Below are 17667 nucleotides of genomic sequence, written 5' to 3'. Positions count from 1 at the left end.
TCCAAATACGGTGGTAATGCTTTGCCATTACTTCTTTCCTAGCTTGAAGAAGTGTAGGAATGAATTCACTGGGAATACCTTTTCGGACTAGGATTTGGCGCTCAACCGCCATGCCGTCAAACGCAGCCGCGGTAAGTCCTGATATACGCACGTCCCCTGTTGTAACAGGTCCTCACGAAGAGGAAGAGGCCAGGGATCTTCTATGAGCAACTCCTGAAGATCTGGATACCAGGCCCTTTTTGGCCAATCTGGAACAATGAGGATCACCTGAACCCTTGTTCTTCTTATAATTTTTACCACCTTTGGAATGAGTGTAGGTGGAGGGAACACATAGACCGACTGAAACATCCAAGGTGTCACTAGGGCGTCCACCGCTATCGCCTGAGGGTCCCTCGACCTGGAACAATATTTCTGAAGTTTCTTGTTGAGGCGGGATGCCATCATGTCCACTTGAGGAACTCCCCAGCGACTTGTCACTTCTGCAAAGACCTCTTGATGAAGACCCCACTCTCCTGGATAGAGATCGTGTCTGCTGAGGAAGTCTCCTTCCCAGTTGTCCACTCCTGGGCCTATATTTACTAATATTCGTGTTTGAGTCGGTTTGTGTAGTGTTTAAACTCGTTTTGTATCGGGTGCATTTTCATGCAACTTTTTGAAACTATATACGCCAAGTTACTAAGCAGTCAAGTTTATGGTTTTCGTGTTTTCCGATGTCGATGCCAGCCATTTTTTTTTGGCACATTTACGGCCATCATTGTCGTTTGCGTACGTGTTTTTGTTGTTTTTACAGGTTTATTTTCTATGTTAAATGCGGCAGGGTTATTTTTCAACCACGGCCGCATTTTCACTTTTAGTTTTATTTTTCATCCCCGTTTGTGATTGGTTGTGTTTCAGATGTAGGAGTGTCTGTGCGCAACCATATAAATACGCCCTAAACCGTCCGCACCTCGTGGGTTTAGTTAGTGGTGAGGAGGGAGGTTGTGCTGTGGAGGTTGGTGAGTAGTTGGTTTGGTGAGGAGTTTTTTGGGCAATTTCTGAGTGTAGTATTGTGTTTGAAAGTAGTCTTGTCATTCTTGTAGTCTTGTTTTTTTTGGTTTTGTCTGATTTTTTGTCCAAGTTTTTTTGATTTAAAGTCCCTTGTCTCTTTTTGTGTGTGTGTGTGTGTGTGTGTGTGTGTGTGTGTGTGTGTGTGTGTGTGTGTGTGTGTGTGTGAGTTGTGCAGTGGTAGTGGAGGAGTGTGTTGTTTGTTTTTCTTTTTTCTGTGTTAATTGTTTAACCACACAATTATGTCTCACTCAGAGGTGAGTGAGGTGGTGGGTGTGAGTGAGGGGGAGGAGGTTGGTCAGGTGGAGGAGGTGAGTGAGAGTGAGGTTGAGGAGGTGGGTGAGGTTGCTGCAGCAGCCTCAAGTGATAGTGACAGTCAGACAGCTCCGCAGCCACGCACCACTACTAAGATTGGGCGGAATGTAAAGTTTAGTTATGCAGAAAATGTGGCATTGGTGCGGGAGCTGATGAAGTATCAGCGGCAGCTATTTGGGCCTGGGTCCACCAAGGTGCGAAAGTTGTTGCTGCTGTAAATAGTGAGGGGGTGGTCAAGCGGACGGAGGACACGTGCCGCAAACGGTACTATGACATAAAGCGACGTGTCAAGTCCAAAATGGCCAAGGAGGCGAAGTCGGCTCGTAAAACCGGTTGTGGACAGCCCTATATTGCCAGATATCTGGACTATGAGGAGCCCATGCGGAGTTTAGTACCTACTGAAGTAGTGTCTGCAACCCATGTCCGTGATTCCGATCTGCCCAGGAAGGATGGTGAGCATGTGTATTTGTCTTATCATTCCATTACATTTCTTCTGTCTTTATGTTTTTTGTTGATGTGTGTCATGTGACGTTGCATATTACTCCCATCTGCATGTGTGCATCAGCAAATACATTGTTTTTGGTTTGTTTTTTTACCAAAGCCAATATAACATAGTACTTTATAGTATGTCATGTGTTTTTTTTACAGTACATTTTCCATGTGTAGTTTGGTGTGTCATTGAATTGTACAGCAATAATTTTTTCCTTTGGCACATTTGCCAGTTTGCAAGTTGGCCTATGTTTTTGATTTCAGTTATCCCTGTGCAATGTTTGAAAATCAGTGGTTGACATGTTAGAGGCTGGAGTAGTGTAAAGTGGCTTTGAAGCCAGTTACATGTGTCATTTAATTAGTACTGTATGTAATCTTGTTTAAGACAAAACCACTATTTTTTGGTACATTTAGAGTCTGCATTTGTACCCTAACACAACACTGCAGACTTAGTTACCGTACTATTATGATGTTTTTTTTTTAAATGTGTTTTGGTTTTTGACTCATATTGTGCTAATGTGTGTTTGTAGTGCCACATCACAGAGCATTTTCTATATTGCATCTTTCATTAATGACATAACATTTTTCAATGAAGATGTCTGTGTTTTGGGTAGTTAGTGTATGTATTAGTAATTGTGGGGCAGATTTATTAAGCCTGGTGAAGTGATAAAGTTGAAGTTGATAAATTACCAAACAATCAGCTCATAACTTCCATGTTACAGGGTGGGTTTGCAAAATGTCACTTAGGAGCTCATTGGCTGGTGCTTTATTAACAACCACTTTATCATTTCACCAGGATTATTAAATCTGCCCCTGTGTCCTATGTCTGTGTCCTGTACATTATTTCCTGTGTTGCACTTTCCATAGTGCATATGGCTATTGGGCAATGTGTGTATTTATTTCAAACATTTATGGTTTTGTACAGAAATTATGCACACATAAATAAGCATCCATTTGAGAAAGATTTAATGTTTGTAAACATAATGGGTGGATGTATCAACAATAGCATGAATAAATTAGTTCTTTTATTTGTTTAATTATTTACAGTGTTGAAAAAAAGCAGTACTCCCATCACATAGTACGGCCTACAGTCACTCCCATTACATCTGATGATGATGACGCTGCGGAAGCAGGTAAAGTGTCCATTGTAGTATAGGTTATGTTTGTAAAGGAATGGCCATAACAAAAGTACACTTTAAATCCGAGGTCCATCCCAAGAAGTTTTGACCAGCAGAAGGAGGACTCCTGTAGCACACCAAACAAAAATACATGTGGCAACAAAGAAAGCAAGGTCTGATGTCCAATCACAACCACAGCAGTCTACTCCGCCACGAAGACTGTCTACATTTTCTTCGGTCCCACCACTCCAAATTTTGTTCACACCTCCAAGACGCCAACCACACTCCCCTCATCTTGATTGTGAGTAAGAAACTGTAATGATTAAATAAATTAAGCATCTCATAATAATCCATTTAATGAGACTAATTAACTGTAAATTCCACAAAATCTGCTATACTTACCGAAAACAAAAAAACATCAAATGGATTCTGAGCAAAATGGCCTTGTCCACATCCAGTAAAGATATGTATGTCCACTTCAGCCATACAGCAGCAGATTGTGTTGAAGATGCTGCAAAATAAACACATGTGTAAGCTTGCAAAATAGTAATATTATTTACCGCAATTTAACTTATGTGTTTGTCGTAACATTGGCACCAACATGCCAAAACATTACTAAGTTTAAGATTTAAACACTATAAGGCCAAAAATTAAGATTTTAAGTGTGTTTTTATGGTGGAGTATGTCTGATCTACCATACAACTTATGTGCTTGTTTTAATAATGAAGTAACCAGACACATTTGCCACAAACAGGAATATGTCTGTTTTGTAGTTCTGAGTGATGATGTTGCTATGCTGGATATCTGAATGCACCATTTAAATACATGTGTTCCATGTTTATTGCTTTGCTTAAATTTTTCAAACATATGTCAAACTTACGCAAAAATGGTTCTAATTCCAGATTCTAGTACTGGTACCAGCATCCAGACGCAACAGCAGCAACACAGTGACATGGATGAGACAATCATGTTACAAATGCAGCCATTAATCCAAGGAATCAGCCACCCAGCACCTGTGAGTACACCACCACATCAAAGCACTCCACCACCACAACACAGCCCAACAACACCAGTAGCACAAGGCCCTGATGAAGTGTTTTGGGACAGTTGGGCTACACAGCAGGCCACTAATCAAGATTGCCTGCGTAGGCAGACCTAAATTTTTGCAAACCTACCAGCTCACCTCAGAAGAATCAGCAGAAATATCAGTTGCCAAAATGAACCAACCACCAGAATTGCCAATACCATGGAAATCATGCGTGCAGACATTACACATGTCATGGGCAACTTACAAAGCATAATGGAAGAACAGCACAGACAACAGCAAAGCTACATCAACATCTTAGAAAACAATCAAATGATCAATGAATCTATCACCAGAATTTTAGAGAATCAAAATGCTGCAACATGTGAACTTAATGCCACCCTCACAAACCTCAATGAAACACTCAGATCCCAGCACCATCAGCAACCAAGCAGCAGTTCTGGTATGACTACTCCAATTCTATCGCCAGTGTCCTCACCACCAAGGCGCTCCACCAGAGCACACCAACACGACAGTGGTAAAGGCAAAGGCCAGTCCAAGCAGCCAACCCCCAAAAAATAAAAAATAGATACACCGATCTCTGTATAGAGAAGTAAATAAACACATTTCGTAAGTGTAGGTTTGTCACAATATCTATTACACTTACCACCTTGACAATTTTTTGAACATCATTAATTACAAGTGTTACAAACAACAACAGGATTTTGGCCAACACATTTATTCTTTTACATCTTTGAATTTTTTAGGAGGAGGACAAAGTTATTTGATCTGCACATTGATGTTAGCATGCAGTAACAAGACCACTTGATTTTTTTCTAATCATTACTCTTTCTAGATTCCAATCATTCTTATATCCTGCAGGCAGACTAATTGGCAGCCATGCAGAATGTCTTTAGCATGCAGTAACAAGACCACTTGATTTTTTTCTAATCATTACTCTTTCTAGATTCCAATCATTCTTATATCCTGCAGGCAGACTAATTGGCAGCCATGCAGAATGTCTTTAGCATGCAGTAACAAGACCACTTGATTTTTTTCTAATCATTACTCTTTCTAGATTCCAATCATTCTTATATCCTGCAGGCAGACTAATTGGCAGCCATGCAGAATGTCTTTAGCATGCAGTAACAAGACCACTTGATTTTTTTCTAATCATTACTCTTTCTAGATTCCAACTATTCTTATATCCTGCAGGCAGACTAATTGGCAGCCATGCAGAATGTCTTTAGCATGCAGTAACAAGACCACTTGATTTTTTTCTAATCATTACTCTTTCTAGATTCCAATCATTCTTATATCCTGCAGGCAGACTAATTGGCAGCCATGCAGATTCATCCATGACCAATACAAATTACAATGTGATTGTTAACTCGTTTACCTTTCTTCTCTATACAACATTACAAGAATAACACAATTGAGTAGGCTAAAAAGGTCCTAATATGTTGTGATCGAATTTAGATAATTCAGTGCCAAAATGAATGTCATTATTGTTGGGCCATGTTTGTGTGTGTTAAAAATGAGTAATAATTTTCTTACACATGATGCAGAAACAAAGAAATTGTAATTTTTTAAAATAAGCACAAATAATGTGTCTAATAATGGATATATGTGGCAAACTGTGTATTGACTTACAAATCAGCAAGTTTACTGCAGCAAACATTACGAAATAAATTATTTTTGATGATACTAAGTTTGTGTCCCTTAAATACGATGAAGCATCACACATAGGGACACATGTATTCCTCAAGGCTAACATATTATATGTGGAGGAGTGTTTAATTAGAACACAGGTTCTCAAACTCGGTCCTCAGGACCCCACACAGTGCATGTTTTGCAGGTCTCCTCACAGAATCACAAGTGACATAATTAGCTCCACCTGTGAACCTTTTAAAATGTGTCTGTGAGTAATTCATACACCTGTGCTTCTACTGGGTTACCTGCAAAACATGCACTGTGTGGGGTCCTGAGGGCCGAGTTTGAGAACCTGTGCATTAGGACGTTACACACAATCATAAAGTAAAATACTAAATAAATTACTATGTGGATTATGTGTGCTTGTAATAAATTATCTGTGCAAGTTTAATAACACTTATCCAGACTTCATGCATGCCACTCATAATCTGTTGTTTTGAGTTTTAAAATAAACACAAGACACATGCTACATTTGTTTTGTATAAAGCGAGGGTATGTTTGTATGCCTCAAGGAGACAGACACATTCTGAGTAATGGTTTTTAAATGAAAATGGGGCAACATATATTTAGGCTTACACAACAAATGAAAGAAGCTAACAAAACTTACCTTAAAAATAACGATTTATGAGATCTTGCCTAACCTGCCTCCCTACATCTGTACTACAAGTATCACCAGCTGTCTCTAATTCCTCTGCTTGCTGGCTGCTTTCTTCATCCTCCTCCTCCTCAACATGTGGCAGATGTTGTTGCAAACACATGTTATGAAGAAAGCAGCAGAACACAATTTGAGTCACCTTCAAGGGACTATACAACAAAAGGCCACCAGACTTATCCAGACACAGAAACCTAGATTTCAGCACACCAAAACATCTTTCTATCACATTCCGCGTGGACTTATGTGCATGATTGTAATTGTGTTCAGCAGGGCTATCAGGTCGGGACAATGGAGTTAGAAGCCAAGAGAAACAGCCATATCCTCCATCACCCAAAAGACATAGTAACGTGATTCATGTTAAGATACAGCAACACATAAGTAACACACTGTGGGGCAGATGTATTAACCTGGAGAAGGCATAAGGAAGTGATAAACCAGTGATATGTGCAAGGTAATAAAGGCAGCGGACAATCTGTTCCTAAATGATAATTTACATATTGGAGCTGATTGGCTGGTGCCTTTATCACCTTGCACATATCACTGGTTTATCACTTGCTTATGCCTTCTACAGGATAATACATCTGCCCCTGTATTTGGACAAAGTAGACACAGGCCTACACATATAAAATTACATACCCAGCAGCCATCCATCTGGCATTTGTCCGTCCTCAAACTTATCAAAGAGGGATGACTGACTGAGGATGAAGGAGTCATGGCAGCCCCCAGGGTAACCAGTAACAACACTCATTATTTTGAGATTTGCATCACAAACCACCTGAACATTTGTGGAGTGCTCTAGATGACAATTAGTATAGATGTGCTGCCTGCCCCTAGGTGGTCTCAGCTGAATGTGTGTGCAATCTATGGCTCCCAGCACATTGGGCATGCCAGCCAGCTCATAGAAATCTACCCTGACGGCATGCCACTGAGACTCCTAGGCAGTGCCAGATTAAGGTCCACATGGGCCTGGAGCTGACATTTATGAAGGGCCTATTGTGTGCCCCGGAAGGAGGTGTGATCAGCGCTGTGGTGGTGTAACTAGTGATGTGATATGTGTGGCATGTCTGTGGTCTAAATAGAGGGTGTGGCCTGTGCCATGAGTGTGGCTATCTCCATGGAGGTCATAGCTAGTGCCTACCTTCAACCACTTAATAGTTAACTATAAACAAGAAAAAACGTGTGACCACCATGTAATACACATCATTAGTGACCACCATATCATAGAGGGAGCATCACAGTGACCCCCATGTAATAGAGAGAGCTGGAAAGGTGCAGAGGTCTAAAGAGGAGCAATGATGAGGCAAAACTGAGCAGATGTGGAAAGATTAGAAAAGATGGGGGTAATACAGAGCAGACAGGGAAGAGAGGGCTCCTGGGACACACTTACCAGCACAGACACCACTTGCTTACACTCTTATATTGCCGGGTTGCAGTCTGCGGTGTGAAAAGGGGTATTGAGGTCGGTCGCACACTGGGAGCTATCGTGTCAGGCTCCCGGGTGCTACTCGCCTCAGATGGTATGAAAGTGGTATTACTGATGTACACATTTAATAACACCAACACCACTTACTGACAGATACCCCTTACAGACACAGACATCACTTATTGGCACATACATACTTAATGACAAACACCCCTTACTGACACAGATACAACTTACTGATACAAATACACAGGCACAAACACCACTTACTGACACAGACACCCCTTACTAATACAGATTCCACTTACTGTCACAAATGCAATGATACAGACACACTTACTGACCCCCCTTACTGATACAAACACACTTACTGACCCCCCTTACTGATACAAACACACATACTGATACAAACACATTTACTGACACAAACAGCCCTTACTGACAGATACCACTGACTGACACAGACACACTTACTGACACACACTTACTGACACAAACACACTTACATAAACAGACACTCCTTACTGACACAAACACACTTTATGACACAAGCACATTTACTGACATAAACACCCCTTACAGATACCACTTACACAGATACCCCTTACTGACACATATTCCACTTACTGATAAACATATTGAGTCACACCTACTAATACAGGCACACTTACTGACACACACATACTGACTCAGACACCACCTACTCACAAACACAACACATACTTACTGACAGATGCTACTTACTGACACAGACAACACAGATAAACTTACTGACACAGACACCACTTAAATATGGGAGAGGAAACCCCCGGTCCTGGTGTGTGCTGCAACTTGCCGGGTTTTGAACTCCAGCTCTGCTCTGACATCCATGGAGGCACGGGCAGATTGGGATGGAAAACCAGTTGGGGAAATTTCTGAAGCAGACCTAAATAGGGGGGTAGAGCCTATGAGGGGGCGGGGTCATGATGGCATATCTAATTGGATCTAATGGTATATAAGGAGCATGTGGAAGAGTGTAATGACTTATATAGGCATATGAAGGAGTCATATTTGGGGCATCTGGATGGTCTGATGGCATATAAAATGTGCTTGGGGGGGCAAATTGAGACTTTGCCTTGTGACCCACATGCCCCCCACTCCCATCTACTCCAAAACAGCAACTCTCGAAACCAATACCGGATCACACCTTATTATTAGCATTAGCTACTTAACTTTAAACTGTGCTCTCAATCTTCTTTACAGTGCTTTTATAGTGCTGGTGACTGCCCCTTCCAGCTCCTCTACAATGACATTCCTCCCACTTCAGACCCTCCTCTCCTCCATCACTCTGCTCCATCCCTCACACTACGGCACATCCCCTCCTCCATCCCTCACACTCCGGCACCTCCTCTCCTCCATCACTCTGCTCCATCCCTCACACTCCGGCACCTTCTCTCCTCCATCACTCTGCTCCTTCCCTCACACTCCAGCCCCTCCTCTCCTCTATCATTCTGCTCCATCCCTCACACTACGGCACCTCCTCTCCTCCATCCCTCACACTCCGGCACCTCCTCTCCTCCATCACTCTGCTCCTTCCCTCACACTCCAGCCCCTCCTCTCTTCTATCATTCTGCTCCATCCCTCACACTACGGCCCTCCTCTCCTCCATCACTCTGCTCCATCACTAACACTCCGGCACCTCCTCTCCTCCATCACTCTGCTCCTTCCCTTACACTCTGGACCCTCCTCTCTTCCATTACTCTGCTCCATCCTTCACACTCTGGCACCTCCTCTCCTCCATCACTCTGCTCCTTCCCTCACACTCTGGACCCTCCTCTCTTCCATTACTCTGCTCCATCGCTCACACTCCGGCCCTTCCTCTCCTCCATCACTCTGCTCCTTCCCTCACACTCCAGCCCCTCCTCTCTTCTATCATTCTGCTCCATCCCTCACACTACGGCCCTCCTCTCCTCCATCACTCTGCTCCATCACTAACACTCCGGCACCTCCTCTCCTCCATCACTCTGCTCCTTCCCTTACACTCTGGACCCTCCTCTCTTCCATTACTCTGCTCCATCCTTCACACTCTGGCACCTCCTCTCCTCCATCACTCTGCTCCTTCCCTCACACTCTGGACCCTCCTCTCTTCCATTACTCTGCTCCATCGCTCACACTCCGGCCCTTCCTCTCCTCCATCACTCTGCTCCATTCCTCACACTCTGCCACCTCTATTCCTCACACTACGGCCCCTCCTCTCCTTCATCACTAACACTCCGGCCCCTCCTCTCCTCCATCTCTCTGCTCCAACCCTCACACTCCGGCCCCTCCTCTCCTCCATCACTCTGCTCCTTCCCTCACACTCTGGCCCTTCCTCTCCTCCATCACGCTGCTCCATCCCTGACACTCTGGCCCTTCCTCTCCTCCATCACTCTGCTCCATCACTAACACTCCGGCACCTCCTCTCCTCCATCACTAACACTCCAGCCCTGTCCTCTCTTCCATCACTCTGCTCCATCCATCACACACCGTCACCTCCTCTCCTCCATTACTCTGCTCCATCCCTCACATTCTGGACCAACCTTTCCTTCATCACCCTCCTTACTTTACAGCCGTGATGCTCAGTAAATGTCAGAGAGAACAGGTCTACAGTGTTGCAGCCGCTCCCCCTCCCGTTTCCATGTGTGACCTCTCTACCCCTGCAGGCAGCGCAGCCAGTGTGAAAAATAAGAGAAATAAGAAAATGGTGCTCCTTGAAAACTATTTTTTCAAAGTCTGCCGGAATGCTAATACTGGTTATTAAATAGGCTCGCTCTGGAAACACAAATTAGGTTAATAAATTAACATTGGACTCTCTCTGGTAATTCACTTTTTCTACGCCTAGGCATCTACAGGTGAGCAGTTTATGACTCTTTGAGCAACAAGTGTGGGGGTGGGGGAGTAGCTATCAATCCATAGCCAGTGCTCCCCATCGTCATACACAACACACACTCCTTGCACTTTGGTGTTTTTTCCTGCTCAATGCAGGCCATGAAAAATTATTATTAACATTATTACTAGTTATTTATATAGCTCACACATATTCCTCAGTGCTTTGCAGTGTATATACATGTGGGCATAGGTGGTCATTCCGAGTTTATCGCAGCCAGCAACTTTTTGCTGCTGCTGCGATCAACTAGTCCACGCCTATGGGGCAGTGTATTTTAGCTTAGCAGGGCTGCGATCGTTTGTGACTAACACCCAAATACGAATGAATAGTGAATACAGGGCTGTTTCTAGCCAATTCGGCTCCCAGTGCGAGATTTAAAAATGCACCCCCCCCCCCATGACATTAAAAAATGTGCGCCCCCCCCCCCCCACACACACACACCTAGATGGGGGGAACTTGCGGCAAGGGGGCGTGACCTCATCTAAATGGGTGTGGCCTCATTTAAATGGGCATGGCCTCGTCTGAAAAGACGACCTCACAATCCAGTTTTTGACCCTGCTCCAACAGATCACGACCACCACAGGAGAAAAAAATTCTACCATATTAAGCCCCACACAGTAATGCCCCCTGCACCATATTATGCCACACACCGCAATGCCCTTGATATATTAAATCCCCACACTACGGCAGGCAAGAGTCCCCATTTCACACATTACGGCAGGTGTCCCCATTTTACACATTGAGAGAGAGAGAGAATACTTACAGAGGCGATTACCGCTCTTCGGCCCGCCTCACCAGTCGCTCCTCGCGCCGGCCTTTCCCTCTTCCTAACTTGGATCTCCCTCTGTACTCCGCTCAGGGGGGGGGGGGGGGGAGTTTCACGGAGTGACGGGGTTGCGTCGTGACGTAACGTCGCAACCGCGTCATTCCGTGAAACTCTGCTCCCCGAGTGGGTTACTCGGGGTGAAATAGGAGGGGGAAGCAGGGAGCCACAGTTAGTGCCGCGGCAGGCGCCCAGTGCGGTTGCACTGCTCGCCTGCCCCAAGAAACGGCCCTGAGTAAATACCCGTGTTGTATGAAATAACAGCCGCGTTTGACATGGTCTATTCATTCGTATTTTTGAACTTTGCCGTTAAAACCATTACGAATAGCCCAAACACTGCCGAGATTTGTGCTTAGTGAATTCCCGTGTTGGGACTTAGAAAAAAAAACACAAATCGGTCAAACTCGGATTATTAGTAAATTTAGGCCCTGGAATGAAGACCGCTGCCAGAGTGCTGGCATGTCTTTCCGCCCAGCAAAGAATCTTCGTGGCCTCGGCCATCGCCGCTCTGCTCTTTGTTCCGCCTTGGCGGTTTATGTACGCCACTGCTGTCACGTCGTCTGACTGAATCAAGACCGGCAGACCTCGAAGAAGATGTTCTGCTTGCAGTATGCCGTTGTGGATGGCTCTTAATTCCAGAATGTTTATGTGTAGACAAGCTTCCTGACTTGACCACTTTCCCTGAAAGTTTCTTCCCTGTGTGACTGCTCCCCTGCCTCGGAGGCTTGCATCCGTGGTCACCAGGATCCAATCCTGAATCCCAAACCTGCGTCCCTCCAGAAGGTGAGAACTGTGCAGCCACCATAGAAGGGAAATTCTGGTCCTGGGAGATAGGATTATTTTCCGGTGCATGTCCAGGTGAGACCCGGACCACTGGTCCAGCAGGTTAGACTGAAACACCCTGGCATGGAACCTGCCATACGGAATGGCCTCGTAGGCCGCCACCATCTTCCCCAGCAACCGAGTGCAGTGAAGAACTGACACTCTTGCCGGTTTCAAAATCTGTTTTACCATGTTCTGTATTTCCAAAGCCTTTTCCACTGGAAGAAAAACTCTCTGCAATTCTGTATCCAGAATCATACCCAGGAACGACAGCCGTGTCATTGGATCCAACTGTGATTTTGGCAGATTTAGGAGCCAACCGTGTTGTTGCAGAATCGTCAGTGAAAGGGCAACATTCTTCAACAATTGCTCCTTGGACCTCGCCTTTATGAGGAGATCGTCCAAGTACGGGATAATTGTGATTCCCTGCTTGCGCAGCAGAACCATCATTTCCGCCATTACTTTGGTGAAACTCCTCGGAGCCATGGACAGACCAAACGGCAACTTCTGAAATTGGTAATGACAATCCTGCACAGCAAATCTCAGGTAAGCCTGATGTGAAGGATATATGGGGACATGTAAGTAGGCATCTTTTATGTCGACCGACACCATAAAATCCCCCCCTTCCAGACTGGAGATCACTGCTCGTAGGGACTCCATCTTGAACTTGAATTTTTTTAGAAAGAAATTGATGGATTTTAGGTTTATAATCGGTCTGACAGAGCCATCCGGCTTCGGGACCACGAACAGGCTCAAATAATACCCTTCCCCCTGCTGAGACGGGGGTACCGTGACAATTACTTGATTTTGACACAACTTTAGTATTGCAGCGCGTACTTTCTCCCTGTCCGGAAGAGAAGCTGGTAAGGCCGATTTGAAAAATCGGTGAGGGGGCACGTCTTGAAACTCTAACTTGTACCCTTGGGATACTATGTCTACTATCCAAGAATCTAGGTCCGAGTGCACCCAGACCTGACTGAAGAGCTTGAAACGTGCCCCCACTGGTGCGGACTCCCGCAACGGAGCCCCAGCGTCATGCGGTGGATTTGGTAGAAGCCGGAGAGGACTTCTGTTCCTGGGAACTTGCCACAGCCTGTGACATTTTTCCTCTTCCTCTCCCCCTTGCAGCAAGGAAGGAGGACCCACGTCTTTTTTTGAATTTGTTGGGCCGAAAGGACTGCATTTGATAGTGAGGCGATTTCTTCTGCTGTGCAGGAACATAAGGTAAAAAAGACGACTTACCCGCTGTAGCCATAGAGACCAGGTCAGTGAGTCCGTCACTAAACAAGACCTTACCGTTAAACGGTAAAGACTTCATCACCTTCTTAGAATCCGCATCAGCATTCCATTGATGAATCCACAATGCTCTCCTAGCAGAGACTGCCTTGGCATTGTCCCTTGATCCCAAAAGGCCAATATTCCTCACTGCTTCTTTTAAATACGCTGCAGCGTCCTTGATATGACCCAAGGTCAAAAGCACACTATCCCTGTCTATAAAATCTACCTCCGATGACAAAAATAAAGCCGACCCCGGGACAACTTGGAATCGAGAACCTTCTCCACCAAGAACTCCTGCTGACCCTGTACATCTATTGGTGATTTCCCCTGAGAGATCTTCCGAGGAAATCTACTGGAAGAAACGTATGGTTTCAACAGGGAGCAATGGAAAGTATTTCCGATCCGGAGAGTTCTTGGTAAACGTAACCGGAAAGCAACTGGATTGATTTTTTTTATAATATGAAATGGTCCAATAAATTTAGGGCCCAATCTGGCTGAGGTTTGTCGAAGTCTAATGTTGCGAGTCGACAACCACACCCTATCTCCAACTTTAAAAGTGCACGGCCGCCGGAGCCTGTCAGAAAAATTTTTCTCCCGAAATGCCGCTTTTCTGAGAGCAAGGTGCACTTTTCTCCAAATGAGTCTGAGATGAGCGGTCAAGGTCAGTGAGGAGACAGAGGAATGTTGAAAAAAGGAATTAGCTCTGGGGTGAAAACCAAAAACTGTAAAAAATGGAGACACATTGGTGGAGGAATGACAGGCATTGTTGTAAGCAAACTCCGCCAACGGAAGAAACTCGGACCAGTCATTTTGGAGTTTGGCCGAGTACAAACGCAAATACTGTTTTAATGATTGATTAACTCGCTCAGTCTGCCCGTTGGATTGGGGATGGTAGCCAGACGTTAAAGACAATTTCATCTTTAAAGAGGCACAAAAAGACTTCCAAAATTGTGCAATGAATTGTGGACCCCGATCAGAAACAATATCAGTGGGTAACCCATGGAGTCTGAAAACATGGCGGAGGAACAAAACTGCCAATCCCTGGGCAGATGGCAATCGGGGAAGAGCAATGAAATGGGCCATCTTGCTAAAACGGTCAACTACCACCCATATGACTCGGCATCCGGCTGACAGAGGGAGGTCCACCACAAAATCCATGGAAATATGAGACCATGGCCTGAGAGGAACATTCAAGGGCATAAGTTGACCGATAGGCAAGGAACGGGGAACTTTATGCTGTGCACAGACCTGACACGAAAAAACAAACTCCTTAATGTCTTTGGAAAGACCAGGCCACCATACTGAGCGGGAGACTAATGCCAAAGTCTTAGCGATCCCCGGATGCCCGGCAACTTTGCTATCATGAAACTCCGTCAAAACGGTTGCTCTCAAAAACTCAGGGACATAAAGACGACCAGCAGGAGTATTTCCAGGAGCTTGATGTTGAAGCTGCTTTAACTGGGTAAATAAATCTTGTGTGAGGCCTGCCCGAATGACTGAAGACGGAAGTATGGGAGTAACAGGACTGTTATCATGAACTGGAAGAAAACTGCGTGACAGGGCATCCGCCTTGGCATTCTTGGAACCTGGCCTGAAGGTGATAATAAACTTGAAACGAGTAAAAAATAAAGCCCAACGAGCTTGCCGGGCATTCAGCCGTTTAGCTGATTCAATGTACTGAAGATTTTTGTGATCAGTCAAAACTGAAATGGTATGTGTTGCTCCCTCAAGCCAATGCCTCCACTCCTCGAAAGCCCATTTAATAGCCAGTAATTCCCGGTTACCAACATCGTAGTTGGATTCAGCAGATGAGAATTTCCTGGACATAAAGGCACAAGGATGTAATTCTAGAGAATCCGGATCCTTCTGAGATAGGACAGCCCCTACTCCAACCTCCGAGGCATCAACCTCAACAATGAAAGGCAATTCTGGGTTGGGATGTCTGAGGACCGGGGCTGAGACAAAGGCTTGTTTCAAGGCCTGAAAAGATAACTCAGCTTCACGTGACCAGTTGGTTGGATCCGCTCCCTTCTTAGTCAGTGCCACAATGGGAGCAACTAGGTCGGAGAAAGAGTGAATAAATCTTCTATAATAATTCGCAAACCCTAAAAAGCGCTGAATTGCTTTTAAGTTGGTGGGTTGCGCCCAACTAAGGATAGCTTGGAGCTTCTTCGGTTCCATACAGAATCCCCGAGGGGAAATAATGTACCCTAAAAAGGATACCTCCGTGACATGAAATTCACACTTCTCCAGCTTGGCATATAGGTGATTTTCACGTAATTTTTTTAGAACCTGACGCACCTGGGTAACGTGTTGTTCAATAGAGTCAGAATATATCAAGATATCGTCTAAATAGACTACTACGAATCTTCCAAGAAAATCACGGAGCACATCGTTAATGAGATCCTGGAAAACTGCCGGAGCGTTAGACAGGCCGAATGGCATAACCAGATACTCATAGTGACCCGACTGAGTACTGAATGCCGTTTTCCACTCATCCCCTGACTTGATTCGGATGAGGTTATATGCTCCTCTCAGGTCAATCTTAGAAAAAATCACAGCCGAACGTAGCTGATCAAAGAGGACAGAAATCAGCGGCAAAGGGTAAGTATTTTTTACTGAGATTTTATTCAAGGCTCTAAAGTCAATGCAAGGTCTGAGTGATCCATCCTTCTTCTCCACAAAGAAGAAGCCTGCACTTAAAGGGGATTTAGACGGCCTGATAAATCCTTTCCCTAGGCTTTCTTTAACATATTCATTCATGGCCACAGTTTCTGGTCCGGACAATGCATATAACCTTCCCTTAGGCAAAGTGGCACCAGGAATTTGCTCAATAGCACAATCATAAGGCCGATGGGGAGGCAGAATGTCCGCATTGCCCTTGGAAAATACATCAACAAAATCCTGGTATTCCACAGGAATGGGTGCGGGAATGACAGCAGCTATTCTGATGGGAAGCGTAATACATTCCTTATTACAGATGGTACCCCACTGTGAGATCTCCCCCGACTGCCAATCAATGATGGGATTATGAAAGGCCAGCCAAGGGTGACCCAGAACCACTGGAACTGCTGGGCAATGGGTAAGGAAAAATTAAATTTTTTCGGAATGAAGAGCTCCTACCGAAAATAGTACAGGAGGTGTACAGAGAGAAATAACCCCATTGGACAAGGGACTCCCATCTAAACCATGCATGGTGATACACCTACCCAAGGCTAACTGAGGAATACCTAAGGCCTTGGCCCACGTTAAGTCCATAAAGTTCCCTGCAGCTCCACTGTCAACAAAAGCCGACACCGAGGAACAGAGGCTGCCAAAGGAAACTTTAGCTGGGACTAACAGTGAATTATTTGAGGAGATAAGCTGCAGACCAAAGTGAACCCCCTCACAATTCACTTGGTCGAGGCGTTTCCCGACTTGTTCGGACAATTACGGGCAAAATGTCCCTTACTCCCACAGTACAAACAAAGACCAGAATTTTGCCTTCTGGTTCTTTCTTCAGGAGACAGCTTGGAGAGACCTATCTGCATGGGCTCCTCTATGTCCACAGGAATGGAAAAAACACCAGGAGTAGACCCGACAGATGCTCCTTTTTCAGCCCTCCGCTCTCTGAGACGACGATCAATCTTAATAGAAAGCTCCATGAGTTTATCAAGAGTCTCAGGAGCGGGATACTGAAGGAGACTGTCTTTTATAGACTCAGATAAGCCGAGGCGAAACTGACTGCGCAGGGCTGGGTCATTCCATCCACAGTCGTTCGACCAACGGCGAAACTCCGTACAATAAATCTCTGCGGGATTCTTACCCTGTCTGAGAGCAGGCAAATGACTCTCGGCGGATGCCTCTCTATCAGGGTCATCATACAATAGCCCTAAAGACCCCAGAAAGGCGTCTACAGACAACAATGCCGGATCGTCAGTTCTTAAACCAAAAGCCCAGGTCTGGGGATCCCCCTGAAGTAAAGAAATAATAATTCCGACCCGCTGAGATTCCGTACCTGAGGAGACTGGTCTTAAACGAAAATAAAGTTTACAAGACTCTTTAAAATTAAAAAACTG

The sequence above is a fragment of the Pseudophryne corroboree genome, chromosome 9, assembly GCF_028390025.1.
Source record: "Pseudophryne corroboree isolate aPseCor3 chromosome 9, aPseCor3.hap2, whole genome shotgun sequence".
In the NCBI taxonomy this organism is placed as follows: domain Eukaryota; kingdom Metazoa; phylum Chordata; class Amphibia; order Anura; family Myobatrachidae; genus Pseudophryne; species Pseudophryne corroboree.
Note: the sequence above shows the minus strand (reverse complement) of the source record.